General features: G+C 43.4%; 1 long non-coding RNA gene across 1 annotated transcript; it reads left to right on the top strand.

Moving 5' to 3' along the window:
- Positions 1 to 12,279: 12,279 nt before the first annotated feature.
- Positions 12,280 to 13,021, top strand: LOC124682476. The gene is made up of 3 exons (XR_006996299.1): positions 12,280 to 12,572; positions 12,650 to 12,776; positions 12,859 to 13,021. It is a non-coding gene; the product is annotated as an uncharacterized LOC124682476 (long non-coding RNA).
- Positions 13,022 to 13,598: the final 577 nt, after the last annotated feature.

The raw sequence follows: 13,598 nt of genomic DNA, 5'->3' as shown, positions 1-13,598 counted from the left end.
AAACGCAAAAGTATTACGTCGTATCATTGAAAATATTAGAGATGACTTACAAGCCTAGAAAGGCTGTGTACAACACTTGACTGGAAATTAATCGACATCCCATGTCTGTGGCAAGTAAACCCTTAGACCTAAAGCTGACATCCCATGTCTCTGGCAAGTAAACCCTTAGACCTAAAGCTATCATCATGTTTTCGGATCATCGCTAACTACCTTACTTACATAAAGGCTTAACCTTGCTGGCCTCCTGGAATCCCTCTTATACTACTATTTCCAGCCAAAGTAAAAATAATTACCTCATGAAAAGGGCTAAGCAAATTGCCGCTTCACTGAAAGTGCTATGTATATCTTTATTAAAAAAATAAAAGATATCTTGTGGTGAGATAGTATATATACAGAGAGCCCATCAAATAAACAAAATTCTAAGTTCTGGCTTTTTCGTGGACTGCAGGAGAAGAAGAAATAAATTTACATGGTTAGCAACACATCTAGAAATATGTAGTTGTAACAGAAGTAAAAAAAAGGTGTGATTTGCCCTTACGTTTGAGTATGTCTATCGACGCACGGTCTAGTCCAGTATGTTTACCTGCTTATGCAATCCAGGAAATTCAGATTCAGCCCGGGGTGGGCGACAAATGCAGCCAAAGTTTACTCTGGCTTGTGCAGCAACTGCTAATGCTCTGGACTATCACTTTCAGGGGTGTTGATGCTATCTGGAAGTGCTGGGGGGCGATGAATTGCAAAATTTTCATTTGGTTGGCTCTCTGGCATAGAATTTGGACGTCTTACAGGCGAGTTAGGAAGGCCAGGTCATGCAGGACAAATGTGCAACCTGTTCTTTATGCTTGCAGGAGGATGAAATGACTGATCATATCTTAACTCGATGCTCCTTCTCGAGGCAGGTTTGACTCTAATAGTACATTCACTTCCTGCATACATAGAGAAGCGGATTTAAAGAACAGATTTTAGAAAACTGGCAACACTGTAACTTGTTAAAAAAACATAGTGATTGTTCCATTCAATGCACATTTATTCGAATAAATACAGAAGAACAATATGCTTTTCCTCCAATAACGGAAGTCTCTATTATAAACCTCTCAAAACTATCCATCATAGTTTGATCATTAAAGCATTGAAAGCCCAAAATAAAATTATAATTATGTCTGGCACATACTAAACAAGGGGCATTTGACTGTATGAACATGTTTGGTGCACTTAACAGGAACACCGAATCCCCAAATTGTGTGAGATGTGGGAAAATAATTTTGAAGATTCTTTCAAAATTTGAGCACACTCAAAAAAAGGAAAAGCATCAAGTACTTTGGATAGTTTTACCCAGCCATTGTAGGGAACTGGTTGACCTCTAAAACTTCTCAGGTGTATGCGATACCAACAGGTTTAGATACTTTACACATCAAGATTGATATTGTGCTAAAATATTCTTACAATGGTCTTGGAAAATTATCAAGATTGGTACGAACAAAATTGATACAGCAGGTCTAAAACTTCTCAGGTGTATGTGATACATCAGGTTTCCTTCTATACTTGGTGAGATTAAACTTCAGGACTTATCTTTGTTGTGGTAAGTAATTCTTACAACTGGTTGACAGAGTTGTCAATTTAGCCATGTTTCTGAGTTTGTAGATTCAGCAAACATGATCGAGAAGACGGGTATGCTTTAATTTTTTTGTGTTCTGAATCCGTTAAGGACTTGACAAGTCTGCCCCAAATAAGCAAATGCTGAGCACTCTCTATAGGAACTAAATAAATAAATGAATCTGCGGTGACCAATCATTAACTGTAAAATTATCTATTGTCTCTCCCTAATATAGGAAATAGCATATCCCTAGAGATTACTTGGTTTGCTTCCGGTACAATGGGAATTGTTCAGAGTGCTGTGCGTAGAAACACGAAGCATTTGGTCAATATTGAAATCTTCAATTAAATTATCATCACACTGACATATGAAAGATACGGGAGAAATGAATTAGTCAGATAAATATTGGTTTCAAGAGTATACAATACACTTTGAGATAGTTATGTTGAATAGAACAAACATGAGGACGATCTATGACTCACCATGCGGCGAAGGTGCATGGAGCGCACCTGCTCCACCACACTTTTCCCTGCGAAAGATGATCTTATTAGCAATGGATATGACTCCATGTACAAAACTGACATGTAATCTAAACTTGCATTATATAAGATATTTGTGTTCTGGCATACTCCTGATCTTGTCTTGCATCCCCTCGTCGACAAGACTGCAAGGTTCCTCCACACCTTCAGGTGTCACACCGACCTTGTGATTTAAAATAGAATCAAATTTTAGTGAATTCGGTATCATTCTGGGTATCATGATGCCTATTTTGTCATAACCTTTTCAGAACAAAAAAAAAGTGTGGCCCAAAGAATGGCTAGAAAAGGCATAATCAAACAAAGAAGATGTAGTGCTTTCTCATTATTTGCCTTCGCACCTGAAAATAAAAACAAGTATAATGTGAAGAGATTCCTGATGTTGATCTGGATGATGTGAACTCAAAAAAAAAAGTGTGGCCCAAAGAATGGCTAGAAAAGGCATAATCAAACAAAGAAGATGTAGTGCTTTCTCATTATTTGCCTTCGCACCTGAAAATAAAAACAAGTATAATGTGAAGAGATTCCTGATGTTGATCTGGATGATGTGAACTCAATGAGTACATTACAAATCAATATTAATTCTGAATGTGCTAGGCTTAATTACCTGATGCCCACCCATGCACCCACCCTGGCTTCGACATGAATTCGATAAAACAAGTGCAAGTATTTGCACAATTTACTTTAAGAACCATTCAAGGATTTATGCATTTTGTTTGCCAAAGAAAATCGATGACGCTATCACCACATGTTTGACCCTAAACTTTTAGTTTATGAGTTTCAGAATTCTAAACCTTCTGTGCACCTCATGTGCAAATACCGATGCATGGCCTTCTCCAAGTAAATTTTACATAGTATCTCAAGTCACCATTCCCAATTCATAAACCGCTAATCAATTTAGAAATAAGATGGCTCCTTTCCTCTATACTTGCGAGCAAACGGAAGGTAGCGTTCAAGCATTAGCAGTTTAGCACCACATAATCTTACGTACATGGATTTCAGGTAGTCTGCAATCTGCACACTAAAAATTATTGCAATGGCAGTCTTTCATGCGCATCTCACAATTTCAGGGTTTGCTCCAAAGTTGCTCTTCGTTGTTGTTCAAGACGAATCCTTGAAGAGAAGGGGCAGATTGTTTGAGTTGGTACAACACCTTCTCTGAAGAAAATACGCATATAAGTACAGGGATGGATGGACTAACCTCGGAGGAGAACCTGCTCCTACTTGTACTTACGGAACGTGCCGGACGTCGGCTCGTCCGGTGCCGACGTCACAACCATCACGGCCACCTCGCTCGGAAGCTGGCCGCCCTAGATGCGGGACGCCCCTCGATTGTGACACCGCCGTAGCCCTCGGCGCGGTCGCGCACGTCCATGGAGATGGCCGCCAATCCCCCACAGGTACCCTTCAAGGAGACATGCATGGTAGCAGGGGCGGGATAGAGCGGCGCGAGAGAAGCTCGCTGGTGGCGCACAGACTTGCATGGCTCATCGGCATCGTGCCGCCTGACGCTCGCGACTCGCGAGAGAAGCGACTGGGAAGGAGATGGGGGAAGGAAACGTCCACTCGGATCGTGGGCGATAATTAAGGGTAAAATTACGGGGCAGTTGTTTCGAGCGGCTGGTCGAGAGGTTCCAGTCCGCCTATAATTGTCCGCCCGTGTTAGAACCGTTAGATGGACTTTGTATGGCCGTGATCGTTTGGATCACCACCCTCTCTCCCTTTTTATATTAGTGGAGATTAACCAAGAAGTTCTGCTCATAGATTAGGAGTGCATAGGGAAATCCAGTAGACGGAAGATACGAGGCATTGGAGAATGCACATTCGCCCGAGATGGGCAAAAAGCGGCGGCACCCCCAGTACCCCGCGGTGAGAGGTGAAGTAGTTAAGAAGAAAGCTTTCAAAAAAAATTAAGAAGAAAGCTGTAACATCCCAAATTTCAAAACAAAGAGAAAATGAATTTCTCTTTTTCAAAAATGAGAACCAACAAAAACTTTTCTTACATAGAGTGCTATGCATAGTGCTCCTACCTAATACTTGTGTTTTTTCCACGATTGTTTGTCTATTACTTTGAACCTATTTCCAAAACCCTAAACCCTCACCTTCTGAAAAATAAAGTAGGTCAAATTTGAGAAACCAAGATAAAAGAAAAAAAAGACATATGTGGGCATATAGCCCTAATATGTAAATCTTGAACCCTACCTTTCTTACTTTACTAAATGGTGGTGGACCTTGGTAAACCCCACTAAACCCAAAACCTCCTCTCTTGTCACCAACCTTTGAAAAACAAAATAAAAAAATGATCTTAAATAAGAAAAAGGCATATGCAAGCCTATGGCTACTTTTTGCAAATGCTAAACTTTGTTTTGTCTACCTTGGTAGATGGTTTGGAAATACCTCAACAAACCTAATTTAAAGCTTACCACTCAAATCTTGGTGAAACCAAAAAGAAAACAAAAATCAAATAGAGCATATGCATAGAGGCATATGTGGCACTTAGCCAAAATATCAAATCTTGACCTAGGCACCCACATTGCCCCAAAATGGTTTGAACCCTTTACCCAACTCAATCTAACACCAAATAAACCTCACCCATGCCAAAGTGAAGCAAAGAAGAAGAAACGAATAAAAAGTAGAAAATCACAAAACCCTCACATATGGCTTATGCCATTTTTCCAAATCTTTGACCTAGACCCATTTGGCCTTCACCATTAGTTGTATTATGTTACTAAACACTTATTACAACTTTTTGAATCAAATAAATACAAATCAAATCAAATTCAAAGTCAAATTGTGATCACATATGATATTGGTCAAATCTGCCATTTTTATTCTGGTCACTACTTTGAGCCTCTGGTTTTCAAGTTTTTCAAACTAAACTTTCCCAATTCTTTGCACCTCATCCAAGAGCACATCAAGGTGAACAAATTTTGTAAATACCACCATACCAAAATCATCATGGATCAAATTCTATGCTCATGAAAAGTTGAGACTTTTTATCAAATGCAACAATCTCACACATTGCAATTTTGCAATTCTTTTATTTTTAAAATTCCACCACCACTTTTATTTGTCTCTGGTCATTTGCAACTTATCCAAATGCACCATTTTCAAATTTTGGAACCATAGTGTATAGATCAAATTTGGCACAAATTTGAAAATTGCAAATAGGCATCAATCTCAAACACTATTCTAAATAGTGTTTGGCCGAACCTTGAGCACCACTTGGTCCCTACCTGACCCCTGGCCCCCTCTCACCCAACACCTGCCATTAAAACCCTAGAGGAAGGCCAACACTAGCCATGGACATGGCCATGCCGGCCACCATGCATGTGCACATGCTCCCTCCCTCTCCTCACCTCCCCAACACTGGCCATCGTGCCATTCTGCGCCACCTCGCTCCCCTACACTCGCTTGTGCCCGCCATTGCCAGAGAGGAAGTCCCTAGGGCTGGCACGCGTCGCGCCCAGGGCCATGCCGAGGACGTCGTGCGCGCGCCCACGGACGCGCACAGAGCACCCGTCGCCTCGCCAAATGTCGCCACCCTCGGACCCCCTCTCTGCGCCGTGAGCCTCGCCACCGCAACACGACTCCGCCAGACACGCCCCGCTGCTCGCGCGAGCACCGTCGCCGACGACCACCTCGCCGTTTTCCCGCGCCCGTGCCGCCAGACCTCGACGTCGCCCGCGCTCACCTGACCGTCCCCCACCTCGCAAGTAGGCTTCCTAGCACCGCCGTGACGCCGCCTACGCAACCCTGCCCTCGCCTACCCCTCTCCATCGCCGGAATCGCCGCGACCTGGTCGAGTTCGCCGCAGACCCTCGCAGCACCTCGCGCCCTATAAATAGAGCCTCTCCCGCGCCTCCTTCACATCAAACTCGCTCCCCTCCTCTCTCTTAACCTCCTCCGCTCCTCTCCACTACACATTGCCGCCGGTAGCCGTCCAATTTCTCGCCGGAGACCCGCAAGCCGCCACAGATCAATCCATCGATATAGGCCACCTCAAGCTCCGTCGTCGGTACCAGTGCACTCGCCGTCGACGACAACATCGCCCTGCCTCGTCGCCGACCCTCGCCGGAGCCCCAGCTCGCCGCCGACCCCCTACCTCTGCCGCGGCAGCAACCCCATCTCGTCGACGACGATGACGAAGCTCTACCGCCCGATCTCCCTCTAATCCTACGGCTCAGGTTAGAAGATACCGCTTTGGGTTGATTGACTCACTGACGCATGGGACCCCCTGTCAGTTGGCCCGTGTGCACCGAAGCGTTACTGGGCCAGCCCCGTTAGTCTCCCCTCGTTTCGGCCCAAGTGCTTTCCCGCGCAAGCCCAAAGTTTGAATTCAAATTTTGGAAATTCAATTAATTCCTTGCAGATGCTTTTTCAAAATTAAATAGAATCAATCTACCCAACCAAAATTGATGAATTTGATATTGTTGGAAAGCTTATGAAAAGCTCTATCCAACCACACTGGTCTCACTTTGAAATCTTTTGTGGAATTAATGTGATAAAAATAACAAGTCAGAGACTTTTGCAACTTCAAATAATTCTTAAAAATCAACCAAAAATGATATTGAGTTGATTTCAACTCTCATAGCTCACATTTCACTTACACTAATTGTTTATGCAAAAATATGGCAGGGTTACTTTGAGTGATCATGGCCCAAATTAAATAAAGGACTATATGGCTATTTTATTTAAGTGATATTGTCCAAAACTATTATGCAAATCATATGAAGTGTTGTGCTTCATTTAAATCTTGTCCCAAGTACTTTCATATGAAGTTGAGACCCTGGTCAAATTACTCTCACATGGAATACTTGGTGATATTAAATCATAAATTGGTATTGTTAAATTGTATGAGGTATTCTACCTCATTTAAATCATTTTCCCAAATGATGATGATGAATGGTTGACCTTGGTCAACAATGGTTCATGTATTATGCATTTGAGGAGATTAAATCTTAACAAGATTCAATGAGAGGAAATTATTTCCTCAAAGAGTTAAATGGAAACTATCATTTACATATATAATGAGAGGAAATTATTTCTCTAACACTAAGTAAGAAAACCCTAGAATTATTTTAGGTAGCAATGCTAAGTGATGATGCTAGATCATTTGGAGTGAGCCATTAAGGCTAATTAAGACTACTTAAGTATTGTTTGGTGATTGTATCCTCGTATTCGTGTATAGACGCTAGTACCGGAGAATACCAGGAAGAGGAAGGATTCTACCTAGAAGAAGAGGAGAACGTTGAGAACTACCAAGGCAAGCTAATATTCTTGCAAAGTGCAAAGCCCTTTTTGGGGCAAGGCACCACTAGTTATACCTTACTTACAACAACCCTATCCCAAGTTTTTACCTTACAAGTTTTACTTGTTTTATGAATGAGTTACTTTTATAGTTAACTTTGGTCTAAGTTAAGAGTAATACTAGAGTAGCAAAGTTAGTCTCAAAGCTAGCCAAGCAAGATAGCACCCCTCATGATAGTGCTAGTGCTAATACTAAAATTTTACTAATCTAGATGGGAACTTGTGACTTGAATTGAATTTGAAACCTTGGAATGATGAGTCATTCCATTGAAGGATTTTTGAAGGTGAATATTACTTGGAGAAGATGGTGATTTTTGATTAAAACTGATATTGGTTTGGATGCGATACCTTTCCAATTTTGAGTACCCCCACAATACCTGATTATGGGTAGGGCTTAACTAGAAATTTATACATCTTAGTATGGGTTCCCTCTGAACACACCTCATAGGGGTTATGCCGAGGCTGCCTCCGTTGTTGAGAATTGATGTGAATTGAGGTGAATTGTACGGCCAAGCCCTGTGCAGTTCCCAGGTTGACAGTTGGTCTTCACTGGGAGGCCAAGCTCATGGGGAGAGGTGCTCATACTAGGGTTTGTAAGTGAAAGGTTATGGTTGATGATCCGCGTCATTGTGTTACGATGATTCGGGGTTATCCCGACGGATGAAATCAAATGTTGTGGCACAAGTGTGCAACCTCTGCGAGTGTAAACCTATTCGAATAGCCGTGTCCACGGTTACGGACGGTTGGAAAGGCCATACAGTTTCCGGTGTCAGATTCTTGAAAATATTGGTGAAGTGAATGGTGAATGGTGACTTATTTTTGAATCACAACTGAGTTGTGGGAATGACACTAATGTTCCCACTTGAGTTAGTTAGCGCATGAAAAGTCTTTTATAAAATACTTGTGAATCAAAATAGGCTTTATGCAAAATAAACTAGAGCTTAGCACCCCCTTTACTAGAATTGTTAGCACTTACACTAGTATTAGTTTGCGAGTACTTAAAGTACTCACGGCTGTGTCCCTGGCTATTCAAATGGCCAGACTATGAAGAAGAGCAGCAGTACCAGGAGGACGGACAGCAAGACGCCTACGACAACTAGGGAATCTTCTGACGTCAGACGTTGGCCTCGTGGATTAGATAGTCCACTTCCGTTACGCTTCCGCCATGTAATATGTTCGTTGATCAGTAGATCAACTATTTGTGTAATATTGGATCATGTGATCTATTTGTAAGACGACTATGGTATGTAATGAATGATGACTTATGATATTCAACTGTTATGTCTCGCAACAACAATATTCCTGGGATTGCGATGTATGGCATAACAGGCATCTGGACTTAAAAATCCGAGTGTTGACAAAAGCTTATCAAGCTGCTGAACCCATTAGGCCGAAGTTCCGAACACGATGATATAGTGACTGCAATCTAAGGATAAGCACTCCTTCAAGAGGCAATGTAACGCGCCCTAAGCACAGTACTGTGGTGGTGGTGTTGAATATATAAGCAAATATTCATATGAAATAATTCGTACAAGTAAATGATAAATCATGACTACGAAAATAACAAATAAACTAATCATGCAGACTACTAAGGTAGATGAATAGATCACATCTAAACAAGATAAACTGATCGCATCTACCACACAAACTAGAAGAAGAAACTCTAACAGAAACTGAAAGAGAGACGACAAGATCACATACTTTGCAGCAGCGTCGTTGTCGCCCATGTTGAGGTTGCCGAGGAAGTCGCTGAGGTCCATGAAGAAGTTGTCGGTGTGGAGGAACTCGTCGTCCGATGACGACGTCGTGATGCTAGTAGTCGCGCCGGAGCGCTCCCCAAAAACCTGATTGCCCCTCACCCGTACAGGTTCACGAGAGGCAGGGTTCCGGAGGCCTACTGTCCCGGCAGTCGGTGCACGCCGACGGACGGGATGAGGAAGACGAAGGCGACGGCGCAATGAACTGGAAACAGGTAGTCGCGTATGCGTCTAGTTGCGGCGGCTAGGGTAGCGCAGGGTCTTATATAGTGCGGTTCGGGAAGGTCGTGGGGCGCAGCCCACGTCCGAGTCGGCACAGCCACGATCCAGAAAAACCGGAAGGCAAAACGGTTGAGTAACACGTCCGTTAATGACTCAAAATTGATTACACAATTAATTTCCCAAACAGCAAAAAGATAAGATCGGCTCGGCGAGATTCCCGCAACCCGCGGCGTGACGTGACGTGTCGTGACGAGGCGAGGCGGGAGGTTGTCAACACCCGGATTTTTAAGTCCGGATGCCTATTATGTCATACATCGCAATCCCAGGAATATTGTTGTTGCGAGGCATAATAGTTAAGTATCACAGTCATCATTCATTACATACCATAAGTCTTACAATTTCGGAATCACATGATCCATATTACACGAATAGTTGATCTATCGATCAACGAACAAACACAAGTTCATAGTTCAACATAGCGGAAGCGTAAGATACAAGGACTCTCTAGTCCACAGGCCAACTCTTGACGTCGGAAGGCACTTAGTTGTCGTAGGCGTCCTGTTGGTCATCTCCTTGTTCATCTTCATACTCTGGCCATTTGAATAGCCAGGGACAAAGCCGTGAGTACTTTAAGTACTCGCAAACTAATACTAAAGTAAGTGCTAGACATTCTAGTATGGTTTGCTAAGCTCTAGTCTATTTGCATAAAGCTAGTTTTAGTTAACAAAGTTTGAGAAAAGCTTATTCAAGTGCTAACTAACTCAAGTGGGAACATTAGTGTCATTCCCACCATTCATGTGGTGATTTCAATTCAATTCACCACAAGTCATTTCACCAACATCTTTCAACATCATTTTTCAAAGATATGACATCGGAAACTGTATGGCCTTTCCAACCGTCCGTAACCGTGGACGCGGCTATTCGAATAGGTTTACACTCTGTAGAGGTTGCACACTTGTGCCACAACATTTGATTTCATCCGTCGGGATTACCCCGAATCATCGTAACACAGTACGCGGATCATCAACCATAACCTTTCAATTACAAATCCTAGTATGAGCACCTCTCCCCATGAGCTTGACCTCCCAGTGAAGACCAACTGTCAACCTGGGAACTGCACAGGGCTTGGCCGTACAATTCACCTCAATTTCACATCATTTCTCAACGATGGAGGCAGCCTCAAGCGTAACCCCTATGACGTGTGTTCAGAGGGAACCCATACTAAGATGCATAAACTTCCAGTTAAGCCCTACCCATAATCAGGTATTGTGGGGGTACTTGATAATTGGAAAGGTATCGCATTCAAACCAACATCATTGTTTTATCAAAAATCACCATCTTCTCCTGTTCATATTCACCTTCAAAAATTATTCAATGGAATGCATCATCATTCCAAGGTTTCAAATTTATTTCAAATTCACATTGTTCCCATCTAGAGTAGTCAAGTTTTAATTCATTAGCACTAGCTCTAATCCATGAGGGGTGCTATCTTGCTTTGCTTGATGGAAACTACTTCACTACTGTAGTAACCAACTTGTACTTGGACCAAAGTTAACTATAAAAGTACTTATTGAGAAAACAAGTAGAAGCTTGTAAAGTAAAAAACTTGGGATAGGCTTATGTAAGAAAAGGTAAGAGTCATGGTGCCTTGCCCCAAGGGGCTTTTCACTTTGCAAGAATATTAGCTTACCTTGGTAGTTCTCAAACTGTTCCTCCTCCTCCTCTTGGTAGTATCCTTCTTCTTCGGCGTACTCTCCGGTGCTACCGTCTAAATTTGAATACGAGTATAATTACTCACTAATTCAATGGCTATTCCACATATCACATATAAACACACAAACTATTCTATGCACACAAATAATCTACTTAGGGTGCATGGGTTGTGTTGCTTGAGGAAAAATAATTTCCTCTCATTACATATGTAGATGATAGTTTCCATATTGTTCTTGAGAAATAATTTCCTCTCATTGAAATCTTCTTAAGATTTAATTTCTCAAACCATCATACATGAAATGGGTATTGACCTAGGTCAACCATTCATAACTACTATACTATTTGGGAACAAACATCGTTTTTTTGAGAATTTTGGGGAGACTACATGATTAACATGGTGCTGACACGTAATCCTTTTCTGCTCTTTACTTTTGAGTGTGCACTGTTTTGGTGCTCCGTGAGAATTTCAGTGAGGCTCAGGTTTCATGTGATGTTAGCACACAGGCAAATGTGTTCGTTCTTGTTTGGGTTCTTTTTTATGTGGTTTTAATTTAGCTGTGACAGGTATGGGTTGTCCTGGCCCGCACGCACGTGTCCCTTCTTCCTTCTTGAAAAATCTATTCCCTTCTCGACAGCTTGCTTTTGTCCCACCGCCCACGTCGCTCCTCCCCTCCTCGGACCATTCCGCCGCAAATGCCAGCAATTCGACTGCGCCGTCTGATGCTGCTCCCTATCCTTCCATAGCCTCTCCAGCCGCCATAGCACATCCATCGTCGGCGAAGTCAACCACCGCCCGCTCCCGGCTCCCCGGATCCTCCTACCATGGAGCGAGCTCGCGATCTGCCCCCGACAGACCCAACCACCTATCTCTTTCTCTTCCCGGTGAGGATGCGCGGCTGGTGAGCCTGGGAGGCTGGGATGGAGCACGAAGAGGGAGATGATCCATGAAGTGCAGGCCCCACCTGGGCCAAGGCGCTCTGCTTCTCTGCGCCCTGCCTTCGGAACCGCCTCCTCGTGCTCGCCGCGAGCGTGACCGGGCCGGCGCCGCCCCGCGTCGTCCCGTTCCCTACGTAGGGTGATGGGTCCTCCGGGACTCCGCCTTCGACACACAGGTCCGCGCCCCGCTGCGGCAGCAGTCAACAGTGCGAGGTCGAAATCGGCGGCGGCGTCCGCCTCCATTGAGAAGAGGATGGAAGGTGGCGCGCCGTGCGGGGTGAAGCTTCTGCATACCCTGAACGTGGGTGGTCGCTGTGCTGTGGCGGCGGGGTGGCGTTGCAGTCACGGGTCTTGACAAGGAGCGGAGTGGGGGCGGCGGTGGTGACGGATTTGAGGCGACGACGTCCTTCCACGCCAGTGTCGAAGATCTCCAGGCAAATGTGATGGGGCAACTGCGCGACACGGCGTACCATCAGGTCACGGCATGCTCCAGTCCTCCCATTGGTATGGACCCTCTTCCCCGATTGCAGTTTTTTATGGACTTCATAGGAAGTCGATTAATTTCTATTTTTTCTAATTAGTTGACAGATATTGGGTGTTCCTCAATCCTCATCTAGTAGAGCGATCCTATCTTCTTCAGTGGGGGATCCCCCATCACGTGATTCACGCCGAGTCTTCCGCATCAGCAATTGTCCACATCTTTTTGCGGTGAGTATTTTGACGGCAGCTTGAAGTGCCCTCTCCTTGCAGACATGAGCTGACCAACAAAATGTATTACATATTTCTGTAGCAAGCAACAGTGGGAAGTAAGTTGATCAGGCCTGTTGTAGTGGAGTTGGGCAACTGCTCTCTTTGCCTTGCTGCCATCTTGCTCCACAAATAAATTTTTCATGCTGCTCATGTGTTCTGGCAAGTTCAGTTGGCCGTTTGAAGCTGGTGGCAAGGAAATGTGGCTGTACGTGCAACGTAGTTCGCCAAATCCCTCCCTCAGCGTCATCAGCTGCAGAAAACAGTATATCTAAACAGTCGTTTATCTTTTGCTTTTAAGCATTATCTCCTGTTAAACATGGTCATCAATTACTTAGCCTGTAAGAAATACAGATATTTTCTCACTTATTTTTATCAAAGAAGTCATATAGTTGCATGGTTTGATTAACTTCACACGAGACTATTGTTTCAACAACCAGTAAGTGACACAAGATATTTTCTCTCTTTTCGACTGGAATAAAGTCATGGATGGTTATTTTGTGTTTGCTTCAAATCCCTGATTTTTTTATTCTTTTGCGACCATGAACTATTGATTTGCATGAGTAGAAATTTAGCCAGGTGTACTGTAAGTGTATTCTTTGTTTGTGGACAATACTGCTATTTGATTTTTTGTTAAAGGATAGGTATTCCAACTCCCCTTCTTATTCTGAATTTTTAGAAATGCATTCTTTTACTCCACGGTCCACGCTCATACTGATGTGCTCCTCACTACCTGATGTGCTCATAGGCAAGAAATGTGTAGTTAGTTGACAGGTTCATCTG

Source organism: Lolium rigidum, chromosome 1 (assembly GCF_022539505.1).
Source record: "Lolium rigidum isolate FL_2022 chromosome 1, APGP_CSIRO_Lrig_0.1, whole genome shotgun sequence".
NCBI classification, from domain to species: domain Eukaryota; kingdom Viridiplantae; phylum Streptophyta; class Magnoliopsida; order Poales; family Poaceae; genus Lolium; species Lolium rigidum.
Note: the sequence above shows the minus strand (reverse complement) of the source record. Positions and strands in the feature narration are given on the sequence as shown.